Below are 12,104 nucleotides of genomic sequence, written 5' to 3'. Positions count from 1 at the left end.
ACAAACACAGGAAGAGAAACTAGATAACTGGGAGCTCCTAAAAATCAAACACTTACAATCATCAAAAGACTTCACCAAAAGAGTAAAAAGACAACCTACAGCCCGGGAAAAAAAATTTGGCTACAATAAATCCAATCAGCATCTAATCTCTAAAATCTATAAGATAATGCAAAACCTCAACAAAAAAAGACAAATAACCCAATTAAAAAATGGGCAAAGGATATGAACAGGCACTTCACCAGAGAAGAAGACATTCAGGTGGCTAACAGATACATAAGAAATGCTCATGATCATTAGCCATTAGAGAAATACACATCAGAACTACACCCCAACAAGGCTAGCATTAATTCAAAAAGCACAAAATTATAAATGTTGGAGAGGTTGTGGAGAGACTGGAACACTTATACACTGCTGGTGAGAATGTAAAATGGTACAACCACTTTGGAAATTGATTTGGTGCTTCCTTAAAAAGCTAGAAATAGAACTACCATACGATCCAGCAATCCCACTCTTTGGAATATATCCAAGAGAAATAACAGCCCTCACACGAATAGATATATGCATAGCCATGTACACTGCAGCATTATTCACGATAGCAAAAAGATGGAAACAACCTAGGTGCCCATCAGTGAATGAATGGATAAATAAATTATGGTATATTCACTCAATGAAATACTATGTAACAATAAAGAACAATGATAAATCCATGAAAGATTTCATAACATGGAGTAATCTGAATGGCATTATGCTGAATGAAATTAGTCAGTAGCAAAAGGACAAATATTGTATGAGGCCACCATTATATGAACGCAAGAAAAGGTTTAAAGACAGAAGAAAATATTCTTTGATGGTTATGAGGGTGGGGAGGGAGGGAGAGGGGTATTCACTAACTAGAAAGTACACAAGAATTATCTTAGGTGAAGGGAAGGTCAACACAAATACAGGCACTGGACTAAACCAAAAACTAAGAAATTTCCTGAATACAACCAAACACTTCAAGGGACAGAGTAGCAGGGGCAGACATCTGGGGACCATGGTTTCAGGGGACATCTAGATCAATTGGCATAACAAAGTTTATTAAGAAAATGTTCTGCATCCCACTTGGGTGAGTGGCATCTGGGGTCTTAAATGCTAGCAAGTGGCCATCTAAGATGCATCAATTGGTCCCAACCCACCTAGAGCAGTGGAGAATGAAGAACACCAAAGACACAAGGAATATGAGCCCAAGAGACAGAAAGGGCCACATAAACCAGATACTCTATCAGTCTGAGACCAGAAGAACTAGACGGTGCCCAGCTACCATCAATGACTGCCCTGACAGGGAACAGAACAGGTTCCCTACAGAGAAGGAGAAAAATGGGGTGCAGAACACAAATTCTAGTAAAAAGACCAGACTTAATCGTCTGAGACTAGAGGAACTCCAGAAGACATGGTCCCCAGACTCTCTGTTCGCCCACAACTAAAACCATTCCCAAAGCCAACTCTTCAAGACAAAGATTAGACTGTACTAGAAGATATGAAATGATACTTGTGAAGAGTGTGCTTCTTAGCTCAAGTGGATACATGAGACTAAATGGGCAGCTCCTGTCCGGAGGTGAGATGAGAAAGCAGAGGGGGACAGGAGCTGGTTAAATGGACATGGGAAATACACGGTGGAAAGGAGGAGTGTGCTGTCACATTATAGGGGGAGCAACTAAGGTCACATAACAATGTGTATATAAATTTTGTTTGAGAAACTAACTGGAACTGTAAATTTTCACTTAAAAACCAAAAAAAAAAACCAAACTCATTGCCGTCGAGTTGATTCCGACTCACAGTGACCCTATAGGACAGAGTAGAACTGCTCCATAGAGTTTCCAAGGAGCGCCTGGTGGATTTGAATTGCTGACCTTTTGGTTAACAGCCATAGCACTTAACCACTATGCCACCAGCGTTTCCAAACTTTCACTTAAAGCACAATTAAAAAGAAAAAGTCGAAAAAAAAAAGAAAGATCCATGAATAGCCAGACCACGGCTAAAAAAGTATATATCCTTATTATAAATCATAAAAATCATTAATTCATTCCTGCATTCATTCACCCATTTATTTCTTCTGACTCATTTTCCCACTTACAAACCACTCACTCATTTATTCATTCTTTCAGTGGTTACTCAGAAAACATAAGGTAGACTCTGCCTTCAAGAAGTTTAAAAATCCAGCTGGAGGTAAAGAAATAGCCTTAATACACTATCCCCTTCAAGTACAGAATAATTCTAAGGAGAAAAAGAGGTCGGCAGAAGCTAAAGGCTCATGAAGGAGGGGCTTGAAGAATACTTAAGCTCCAGCTCAAAGGAAGGAATTTGTGCTTACTTAAAAAAAAAAAATTTTTTTTACTTTTTTTTTAATTTTACATTTCCCTACTTCTTTGTTATTGTGGTTATTGTTGTTAAGTTTCATGCTAAGCCTTCAGATATTGGGGGAAGAGGTAGCAAGTAAGCCTTCTCTACATCAGAGTTGAGAATTCATAGATTAAAAGCAGAGCGGCCAATAGAGGAAGATAAGACTTCCTTCATTTCTGGAAAAAAGTTCTGCTGCCTACTGGTGTGCTCTTTTAAGCTGGGTATGGGTTCTCCCAGCAGGGATGAGTTGCCTGAATAGGATCGCCAACCAGCCCAGTTTCCTCAGGACTATCCTAGTTTAGTACAAAAGTCCTGTGTCCCCAGCAACCCTTCAGTCCCGGACAAACTGGGACAATTGGTCACCACAGAGTCATCACTCAGTTACAATACTTTCACAGACTCTTACCTCATTTGATTCTCACAGTAAGTTTTACAGTGATTCAGATGTTGGAATTGTCATTTTCCAGTTGGCAAAACTGAGGCTCTAAGAGGTTCAATGATTGCTAAAGGCAACATACATAAAGAAAGTGGTGAAGCCAGGATTCAACCCCTAGTCTGCTTCCAGTGTCTGCTTTCACCCAGAAACACTTCTAAAAACCTACCCCATGCCCTGAGTTTCTCTGCATGGATAGATATTAAACTAGGGGTGGGGGTGGGAGAAGTCATAGGAAGGAATTCAGATTCTCTGGCAGAAATGACTGAAAAGGGAACTGGAAACCTTGAGCTCGTTGGCACCCTTGTCCAAACCCAATGAACTACGCAGGTCAGTTATAAGGAGAAAGATGAGGTAACATGTACTTGGGGCATTCAAGATCTCACAGAACTATTTGCAGGTTCTGATGAAATTTCCATTAGGTCCTCAGTTGTTTTCCTCTAGATTGAGACAATTAGCATGGTTCCTTGTTTTCTACAGCATATATAGTATATAGCATATATATGTAGGAAGCATAAAGAAAGCATAAAGGCCCCTTCCATCCCTGGAAGATGACAGTTCCCAGACTCAGAAGAAATGTACCCATATTCCTAGAAAAACAATTGCATGTGCATGCCCTATTACAGGTTTTTTTTAAGTATGTATTCTATAAAAAAAAGAGAGATAAGATCTGAGAGAAAAAGGCAAGAAAGAAAAAAGGAAATGACAGATGGGTAGATAAGGAAATGAAAGAGAGTAAAGAAGGAAAGAAAAAAGAAGAGCTAGACTGGAGGATGAGAAACTAGAACAGACAAATGAAAAACGACAGCACAGAAAGTCATGGAGAGCTCAATTAATTAGTTATTGTCCATTTCCTTGAGAGACTTCTAACAAATCTGTCCTTGTCAGTGACAGGAAATCTTTCTGAATTCTTTGTAAAAGGATATTAATGGTCGTAAGCTTCAGCACCCCTACATGGTGAGGCAGGGAGGTGGTAGGAGTTCTCACAGGTCATACCAGGAGTCAGCCTTGGTGCACCAGCGACCCCTCTCCTGTGCACACAAAGAATACTTCTCCAGCCCACAGACTGTCAACCCTCTATCCTTGACTGGTACATTGGAGGCTGACATTTAATACCCTAAGGATATAGATGTTTGAAAGCCTGTTATTGTAACAAAGGAAGCCATCCAAACTCTGCAAGACCAAATGGATCAGATAAAGCTGACACACAGATAAATCTGTTTTACATCCATTCTTGCACAAGTTTTGCTAATCTATGTAGTTATAGCTTTCCCACTGAAGGAAAAAAATAACCCACCGCATGTCGGCAAGTCCACATCTCATCCTATTTTTATTCTCCAAGGTATAACATTCTAGGCAAAGACCATTTTTATGCTGACTTTTGCATGAACTCCATTAACACAGGATGACAGAGGAAGAAAATGAGAAAGGAGGATAAGAGAGAGCAGAGAGGGAGAAAAAAAGAAAAAGGGGAAGGACTTCTTGAATGACTGTATAAATGCAGATTTTTTTTTTCTTAAATGAATGAATTCTGCTCCATTATTGACACAGATCACTTCTCTCCCAGTCAGTCAGACACCTACTCTTCATTAGCCAGTATTTATGCTGCCAGATTGGACTTTCATATGGGAGCCTGAAGCACGAATGGTACAGATGGCAGGAAAGCTCTCATGAGATTGATAACGATGAAGAAAGATGCCACATTAAGTCAGAAGGTGCCACTGTTAACATCCCAGCTCAGAGAAGAATATTTCTAGCTAGCACTCGCCTCCAAGGGCTGTTTTTCTTCTGGCTTCATCTAAAATGCACTCTCCTCCCCAAAAGCTCTCCACCCCACCCTCTTGCTGGCAAGCAATGATACCTTTGCTTTAGTCTGTTTTGTGTGCCAACTGATTTTTGCCTCAGGTACTTAACCTTTGCTTTCCAAAGGTGGTTGAGATCCTAATGGTGCAGGGGAACTGGGGGGAGGAGGGAGGGAGAAGGCATTTTAGTCCACGTTTTCTTTAACAAAGGCACTACTATGAGAAGTTCCGTGCAGGGAACCTGAATGGTTTGTATTGTTTCGATGTGGGCCCTCACTGCATCTGCTGCCTTTCAAAGACAGGCACTGTGTTCATAAGACTAGGACCATGCCTCAAAAGCCTTCAAGAAAGGGCAATCTCCAGGGTGTAGGACTGAGGGTTTGGGAAGTCAACACCAGTGGAAGAGCTGCATGTGAGACCGTTTGCTGCTGGATGGAGGAGGAGAGCCTCCTAACGACAGCTTCTCAAGGGACAGACCATGATTCATTTGTACCTTCAGCTGCTGGCTAAACTAGTTGATTCCTCATTCAAGAAAAACACAAGTCTTCATCTCTGAAGTTCAAGCTTTTCCACTGCAGAGGAATAAAAGAATCAACTACATTTCAGCAAAAGGGCCACATGTCCTCTGGATCTTTAATCTCAGTGGTCCTGGTCACTGATTTTATCTGCCCAGAAACATATCTTTGGTATCAGGCAGGGAATGAGTTCCCTTGTTTCTCCTGACAACCCTGCCTCCCTGGATAGCAACATGACACCCGTCCAGGAAATGAGATTGTAGAAAAGTTCTCCAGCTCCTGGTGCAATCAGATAGGGGAAGAGTTTCCCTTGTTCAGTAAGAATCAACAAGAAACCAAACCAACAGACAAAGGGTGACATAATAGCACTCGCAAAGGTAGCAAGTTTGGAAAATTTGGCTTCTCTCATTCAACCTGAGTGATACATTATCAGAATCCATCCTAGAAAATGCACGCTGGGAAACAACGAGTGGCCACGTCAATAGCCCCAGTGTAGCAATCACAAATTCATGTTGGTGTGTAAGCATTTAATTAGGTTCCCGGGTTTACAGGAACTCCAGTCAATTTAAGACCCTCTAGGCAGCTCCTCCCGAACCACACCAAGCATCTTGTAAGCCTGGACATAGAATGCCTACCGCCCGGCAAGGGTATTTGGAGAATCTTAATTGAAGGGAATTCCTATTTTTATGTCTATATGATGTACCATCAGCATTTCCTCCCCTACAAAAATACACAGAGGGGCAACTAGTCCAAATAACTGGTTTAAATCTATAAATTACAGCCCTGCTTCAAGGAACGTTTAAGGTCGTTTTGTGTCTACGGGAAAGTTAGATGGCATCATAAAATTGTTAAAGCTAACGTAATCTTTATACAGTGGGTTCATCATAACTGATGAGACGTGCTTGAGACACAGCCCTTCCCCCCTTTCTTCTGACTGTCCTTGAGTCCTGAGAAAGAATCACTGCTCCAGTAGTATGCATGCCATGACGACATAAAAACAGCTTCCTTCCAATAAAAACAGCTTCCTTCCAACAGGATGTGAAGTCTCAGAACCTAGGTCTTCATTTCACTCCCCTCCACCTCGAGAAGAGACTGCTAAATGCAGTTAATTTTCTGAGTTGGTGGCATTTCTGCTGTGGAGTCTAATCCTCTCTTACATCTCCTGTACATATTTCTTCTCTGAGCTTACGTCTTTAGCGACCTTCTCATACCGTTTCATTAAATGCCCTCAGTCTCGGTAAATTACAGTACTTTGAAGCCTTGGAGTTTAGCATATAAAAAAGCAAGCGCCTCTGTATACTGCCCTGGGATAAGGTGTGATGAAAATCCCATACAAGCTGAACTGTACTTCCTAATCAAATGGGTGTAACAGATGGCTGCTGGAGCAAACCATCACAATGGAAATATCTGCAGTTCTCATGGTAACGGAATCTGCCAGGTCTGAGGGATTTGCTGTTTTTCAGGACATCTGAGCTGCAATCTCTTTCGAGCTGTCTAGCAGTCTCCGTCTCACTCTCTCTCACTCTCTCAGCATGATGGAGATAGAGTTGAAAGGTGGAGCCTGATTTTGCATTCCAGCTGTGATTAAAGACACAGGCACACATTCTGGGAGATAATGTGCCCCATATTCATTATGCTATCTAGAACCTCTTCAGCTATTGGGACACAACTGTCAGACAATTACAATATGCCTTCTTCAGGAGTAAAGGGGGCTGGGATGAAGAAGATCAGAGAACAACAGAGAGAGAGAATATGAGGAATTAAGATGCATGAGACGTACCTTGTAATAAAGATACGGAGCAATATTAAAACTAGCAGTTGTTTCCATTTCATGGCAACATGTCAAGATGACTTAACATAGCAGGATAAAACATCTGGCCTGGGGGAAAAAATACATGATGTTGAATTTCCAAATCATAGTGTAGGCTATGTGGAAGAAAAACAACAGATAAGCAACTGTGTACCTTCCCAATAAGTGGAAGCACTTGGAAGATTTCCTTATACTCCATAATCAGAAAGGAGATCCATCTCATAAGGTGTAAGTTAGTATATAGACACTGAGCTTTCATTATAAATCTAAGGTTTGGGTTTAAACCCCCAGGACTACATTAGAAAAGGTTTTCTAATTTTTTTTTTCTTCATGCTATTCATAACCTTTTGATTTTGCAGCAGTACTCGGAAAAAGGGAAAATAATCAGTCACAATTCTGTTTTATTAAAGCCTTTTCCTCTAAATCCCTATCGATTTAAAGAAATAAGGAAAAGTCTACCGTCTTCTTTGCTAGAGTACCTGCTCGCAAACACACACACAGGGTTGATTCACAGCTGCCAGGTCCCTTGGGTATTTGAACTTGAAGATCAGACAACATATACGAATTCAGCCATGACTCAAAATGGAAACAAAGAAGACCATTCTTAGCAAACCAGGCAACGTGAAATGAAAAACTACAGGCTGTGGGCTGGAGCCCCCTAGCATGCTTACCCACCCCATTGTCCTTGAGGGCACTACTGTTAAATACATATGACAGCCAAAGAGATGAGGAGAATAGTTTCCAGAAAGCAATGATTGGATCTCCCTTTTCATGAGGTAGAATAGGCAGGACTATGTAAGCCTCTAAAGTAGCACTTGAGAGCAGGTCCTGTAAGAGAGCATTGTCTACCTCTCATATGGCGACTGAAGAACATATTATATTATATAACCTTTCTCCAAAGCTTGCCCTGCTTTGACTGGGACTCTCTTCCTTTAGAAGCTTGTTAATAGCAACTTGTGGATGACAATCTCCATCTTAACAAGCCGGATTAGTTAGTTTAAAGCAATGAACTGAGGCCATTTGCGCAGATGCTAATCAAAAAAGAAAAAGAAAAGAGTTATAAAAGACCCATGTGCCTCTACCTCTTGTAAGTACAGAGGAGAACGTCCCAGGGCCACATCTGTGAGCTGACCTCTGAGGTACACAAAGGTCTTCAGGGCTATGGGGTTATAAAAGGAGGGAAGAAGGTTTGTATCAGGTCAGCAGCAGACAACAGTGACTCTGAAAGGGTGGTTATTGGAAACTGTCGGAAGCTTTTTTTCCTTGGAAGTTGTTCTTTAGTTTTCTCCCACTAGGTCTTTGCTTTTCCACAGACACTTTCCAGCTCCCAGCACACAGCCTGGCACATTGCAGAGGTGCACACTGAATGTTTGATTGGGTGGAAGGAGGATGGATGGAGGAATGGATACACAAAGAAAAATCTGGAAATGTGAAAATGTAAAAAACAAACACAAAAAATTCCGTCTTTCCTCTCTATGCCAAGAAACAAAAATAAAATTGCATTAAACATAATAGCACATTTGGAAAGATGATCTATTCTTTCAGAGACCAATGGCCAGAATGATTATTAACATTCAACCATGACTGGCACTTTAAAATATACACACAAAAGGAAAGCTATTTAGCTGATGGCCCAGACTTAGAATGTCATAGAAATTTAAGTCCATTAAATATGTGTGTGTGTGTGTATCTGTGTCTGTGTCTGTGTGTGTCATTTCATCACCTTCTCTGAGAGGTTGCTTCTTTCTACACCACAACTAGGAAACTGACTTATGAAGGAAGGAATGTTCAGTTTCCTTTAAAATACTCTGAGAATAACATAATATGCTCTCTATTACATATTGGATCTGAGTGTGTAATAAGTGTGAGAGAGAAAAACAAATTGTGAGAACACTAGCTCTCACATTCTAGAGAGTGCAGCACACACACATGCACACACACAAACACACACACTAAACATACACACATCTGCCACGTATTTCTTATCTCCCCTTCAGAGTCCATGTAGCTGTTTTAGAAAATCTCTAAGCAAAATATTTGCTGAAATGGTAACCTCCTAAGAAGCTCAGAATGTCCTGCCAAGATCATTCGGTTAGGAGACATTCAACTGTCCTACAAGTTAGAAAAGGATAACTTTGAGACTTGGGGTGATTCTTCAAGAGCAAAACATGAATATTGCTCCTCTGGGCAACACTCATCTCTAATACTCAACACAAAAAAAAAAATATTTCCACACAAGAAGGTGGTAGACAACTTCAAAAAAATAAAGATAGAACTGCAAAATGTTCCTTCTATAATTTACAGATATTTCAAATTAAAAAATAAGCCCTTTATATGTATTTAGTCCGTATTGCCTCTCAGTCACAGAGATTTTTAGGTTTACTGCAAACGATTATCTCATTTTCTCATGTCCGTGTCACCTAGAGTTAAGGAATGGGGTTTTCTAAACATGGTATTGCTACCTCCAGTAAGTTTTAGGATCAAGTTTTATTTCAGACCTCATCTAATTCTCTGGAGTATAGGTTTCAAAGCCAGAATAAGACAATTGGATTCAATCTGACACAGGGGCTTTTACTTTATCGCCAACCTTCTCAGAATATTTTGCTGCAATTGAGTTCAACAAACATAAATAAGAAAGCTGCTGCATACAACACTCTTCAAGGCACTCTGGGACTACAAAAATGAGTCAGCACCTTCTTGCTCTCAGTTTACAATCAAGCTGGGACAGTTAAAACAAGATTACTAATGGTTATAATATAATGCAGGATAAGATAATGGCACAGAAGACATATAATGCAAGTATTCTACAGAGTCAAAGAAGGGCTTATAAAAGGCTCTCTGAAAAACGGAGGAGTCCCTGGGCAGTGCCAGTGGTTAAGCACTGGGCTAACAAACTAAAAAGTTGGCAGTTGGAATCCACCCAGAGGCACGTCAGGTAAAAGGCCTAACAAACTACTTCGAAAAGATCACATCCATTGAAAACCCTACGGAGCACAGTTCTACTCTAAAATGCACTGGGTCGTCATGAGTCAAAATCGACTCAACTGCAATTGGCATGAAAAATGAAAAATCTGATGAACCTTGAAGGGTTATATGTAAGATTTTAACAGACTGGGGTGTGGATGTGGACATTCAAATGGAGGAAATGACATGAGCACTGATGCAGAAAAGTATTAAGACTAGTTTGGGCACAATGAACAGACTTGTTTGGTTGAGAAGAAGGTAGAGGGAAGTCTTAAAGGAGGTGGTACTTGATTCCCAGTAGCACTGGGGGGCCACTGACCATTTTTGAGCAAAGGAGTGTTATGATTGGAAACTACAGCTTCACTAGGTTCCCAAAACGCCTTGCTTCGCTCCAGGTGTTTCTAAGGATACCCCAAGCAAATAGCAGTCCCAAGACTTGTAACCAACAAGAAATTCAGAGGGGGGACCCGATTTGCATGAAGCATCCTTTCGCCGTCCACAAGTATAAACCTTTAAGAGTCAAAACAGCAAGTTGCAAAAACCTGTCCTGTTCTGTGTATCTTTTGAAATAAATAAACCTTTTCTAATTCAATATTTGGCATCATGACAAGACCTAAGAGGAACTAGAGAGATAATAAGGGCATGAGGGGAAAGTGCAATTAAAAATGGCAAAGAAAACTCCATAAATAAGTGTTACATACTGAGAAAGATCATTACTGAAATCTCCAGCTTCAAACCTGAAATCAAATCAGTCCGAATGGATAATCTGAGCATGATTAAAAAAAAAAAAAAAGAGCGTGATTGGGGGGGGAAAAAAACCATCACGGTTCCTAGTCTCTAAATTACAGGAGAAACAAGGTTTTATTCTGACCTCACCTTTCTGTCAGTTTAAATCAACAAAATAATCGCAGTTTAGTCCCAGTTGGCATAACTTTCCATAACCTCAAGTTTTAATGTTCTTCTTCAGTCTTTTAACCAGAAGAGGAAGTTAGACTGAGAATGCCTCAAGAAGAGTCTTTTGCAGAAAACTTGAAAAAAAAGTCTCCTAGGAAATGAGGAAAGAAAACTCCCTTAATCTGAATAAAAGCCTTTGTCAGGAATAAAAACTAGCTGGAGCAAATCTGAAAACACGAGCCCCACCAGGCCTGGAGATGTTTGAGCCTCTGGCCCAGTTTAAGAACCCACTAAAGTATCAATGTTTTGCATCTAAAAAGCAACCCACATTTTGTCACTCTTAGGAGAACTTTTGGCTTCTGCTGTTTTGAATGAAATGATTCAAAACTGAATCATTTCCTGCAATTTCATTTCATAACTGAATGCAAAGTATAGGAGGATAAGGTCACAGGGACACAGATCTATCTCCAGAAAGCGATCACGCTCCCCGTGCTGCCGTAAGTGGAGACTTAATTGGACACAGTAGGTTTTGCTATTGTTGCAACACGAAAATAAATTATTTTAAAGCCAGCCAATGACTACTGCCAGCTCAGCAAGCACAGTGGTCAGAGAAGAGTTTGACTTCCAATTATTGCTTGAGATAGAAAGAATTGCTTACACGAATTTCAGATGGCTGTGAAAAGCATCATCATTTTACAATCACTATCATCATCAGTGGCATCTTGCCTTATATTTGTCTAGTAACTTTAGAATGAACAATGACCAGGCAGGAACACTACTGCCCACACTTTAGTTTAAGGAGTTTCACTGAAGTAAAAATGGGATGACTAGATCCAGACCGTCATTCCTGTTCAAAATACAGGGCTCAACTTCCTTTAAGTAAGCGTTAGGCAAACTATGCCCACAAACTAATTGTAGCTGGCTAGCTGTGGTTTTAACAAAGCTTTATTGGAACACTGCCATGCTTATTCACTTACATGTTGCCTATGGCTGCTTTCGTACAACAGCAGAGTTCAATAGTTGATGACAGAGAACGTATGGGCCGCGAAGCTTAAAATATTCATTATCTGGCCCCTCATTTTGCCAACTCCTGCTTTAAATCATCATCATCCCTTCTATCTGTGGAGGATTTAGGGTGTCAGAGAGTTTTAACACACCTTGTTTGATAATGCCTTTCTGATACATAAAGATGGAGACAACTTAAGTGCTGAGACACTTCAGACCAGTGTTACCTCCCCATGGGAAATTCAGACTTAGCACTGCTTTCAGCATGGGACACTCAGAGTAAGGAAGAAGTTGTCACTCAG

The sequence above is a fragment of the Elephas maximus genome, chromosome 9 (genome assembly GCF_024166365.1).
Source record: "Elephas maximus indicus isolate mEleMax1 chromosome 9, mEleMax1 primary haplotype, whole genome shotgun sequence".
Classification (NCBI taxonomy): Eukaryota; Metazoa; Chordata; class Mammalia; order Proboscidea; family Elephantidae; genus Elephas; species Elephas maximus.
Note: the sequence above shows the minus strand (reverse complement) of the source record.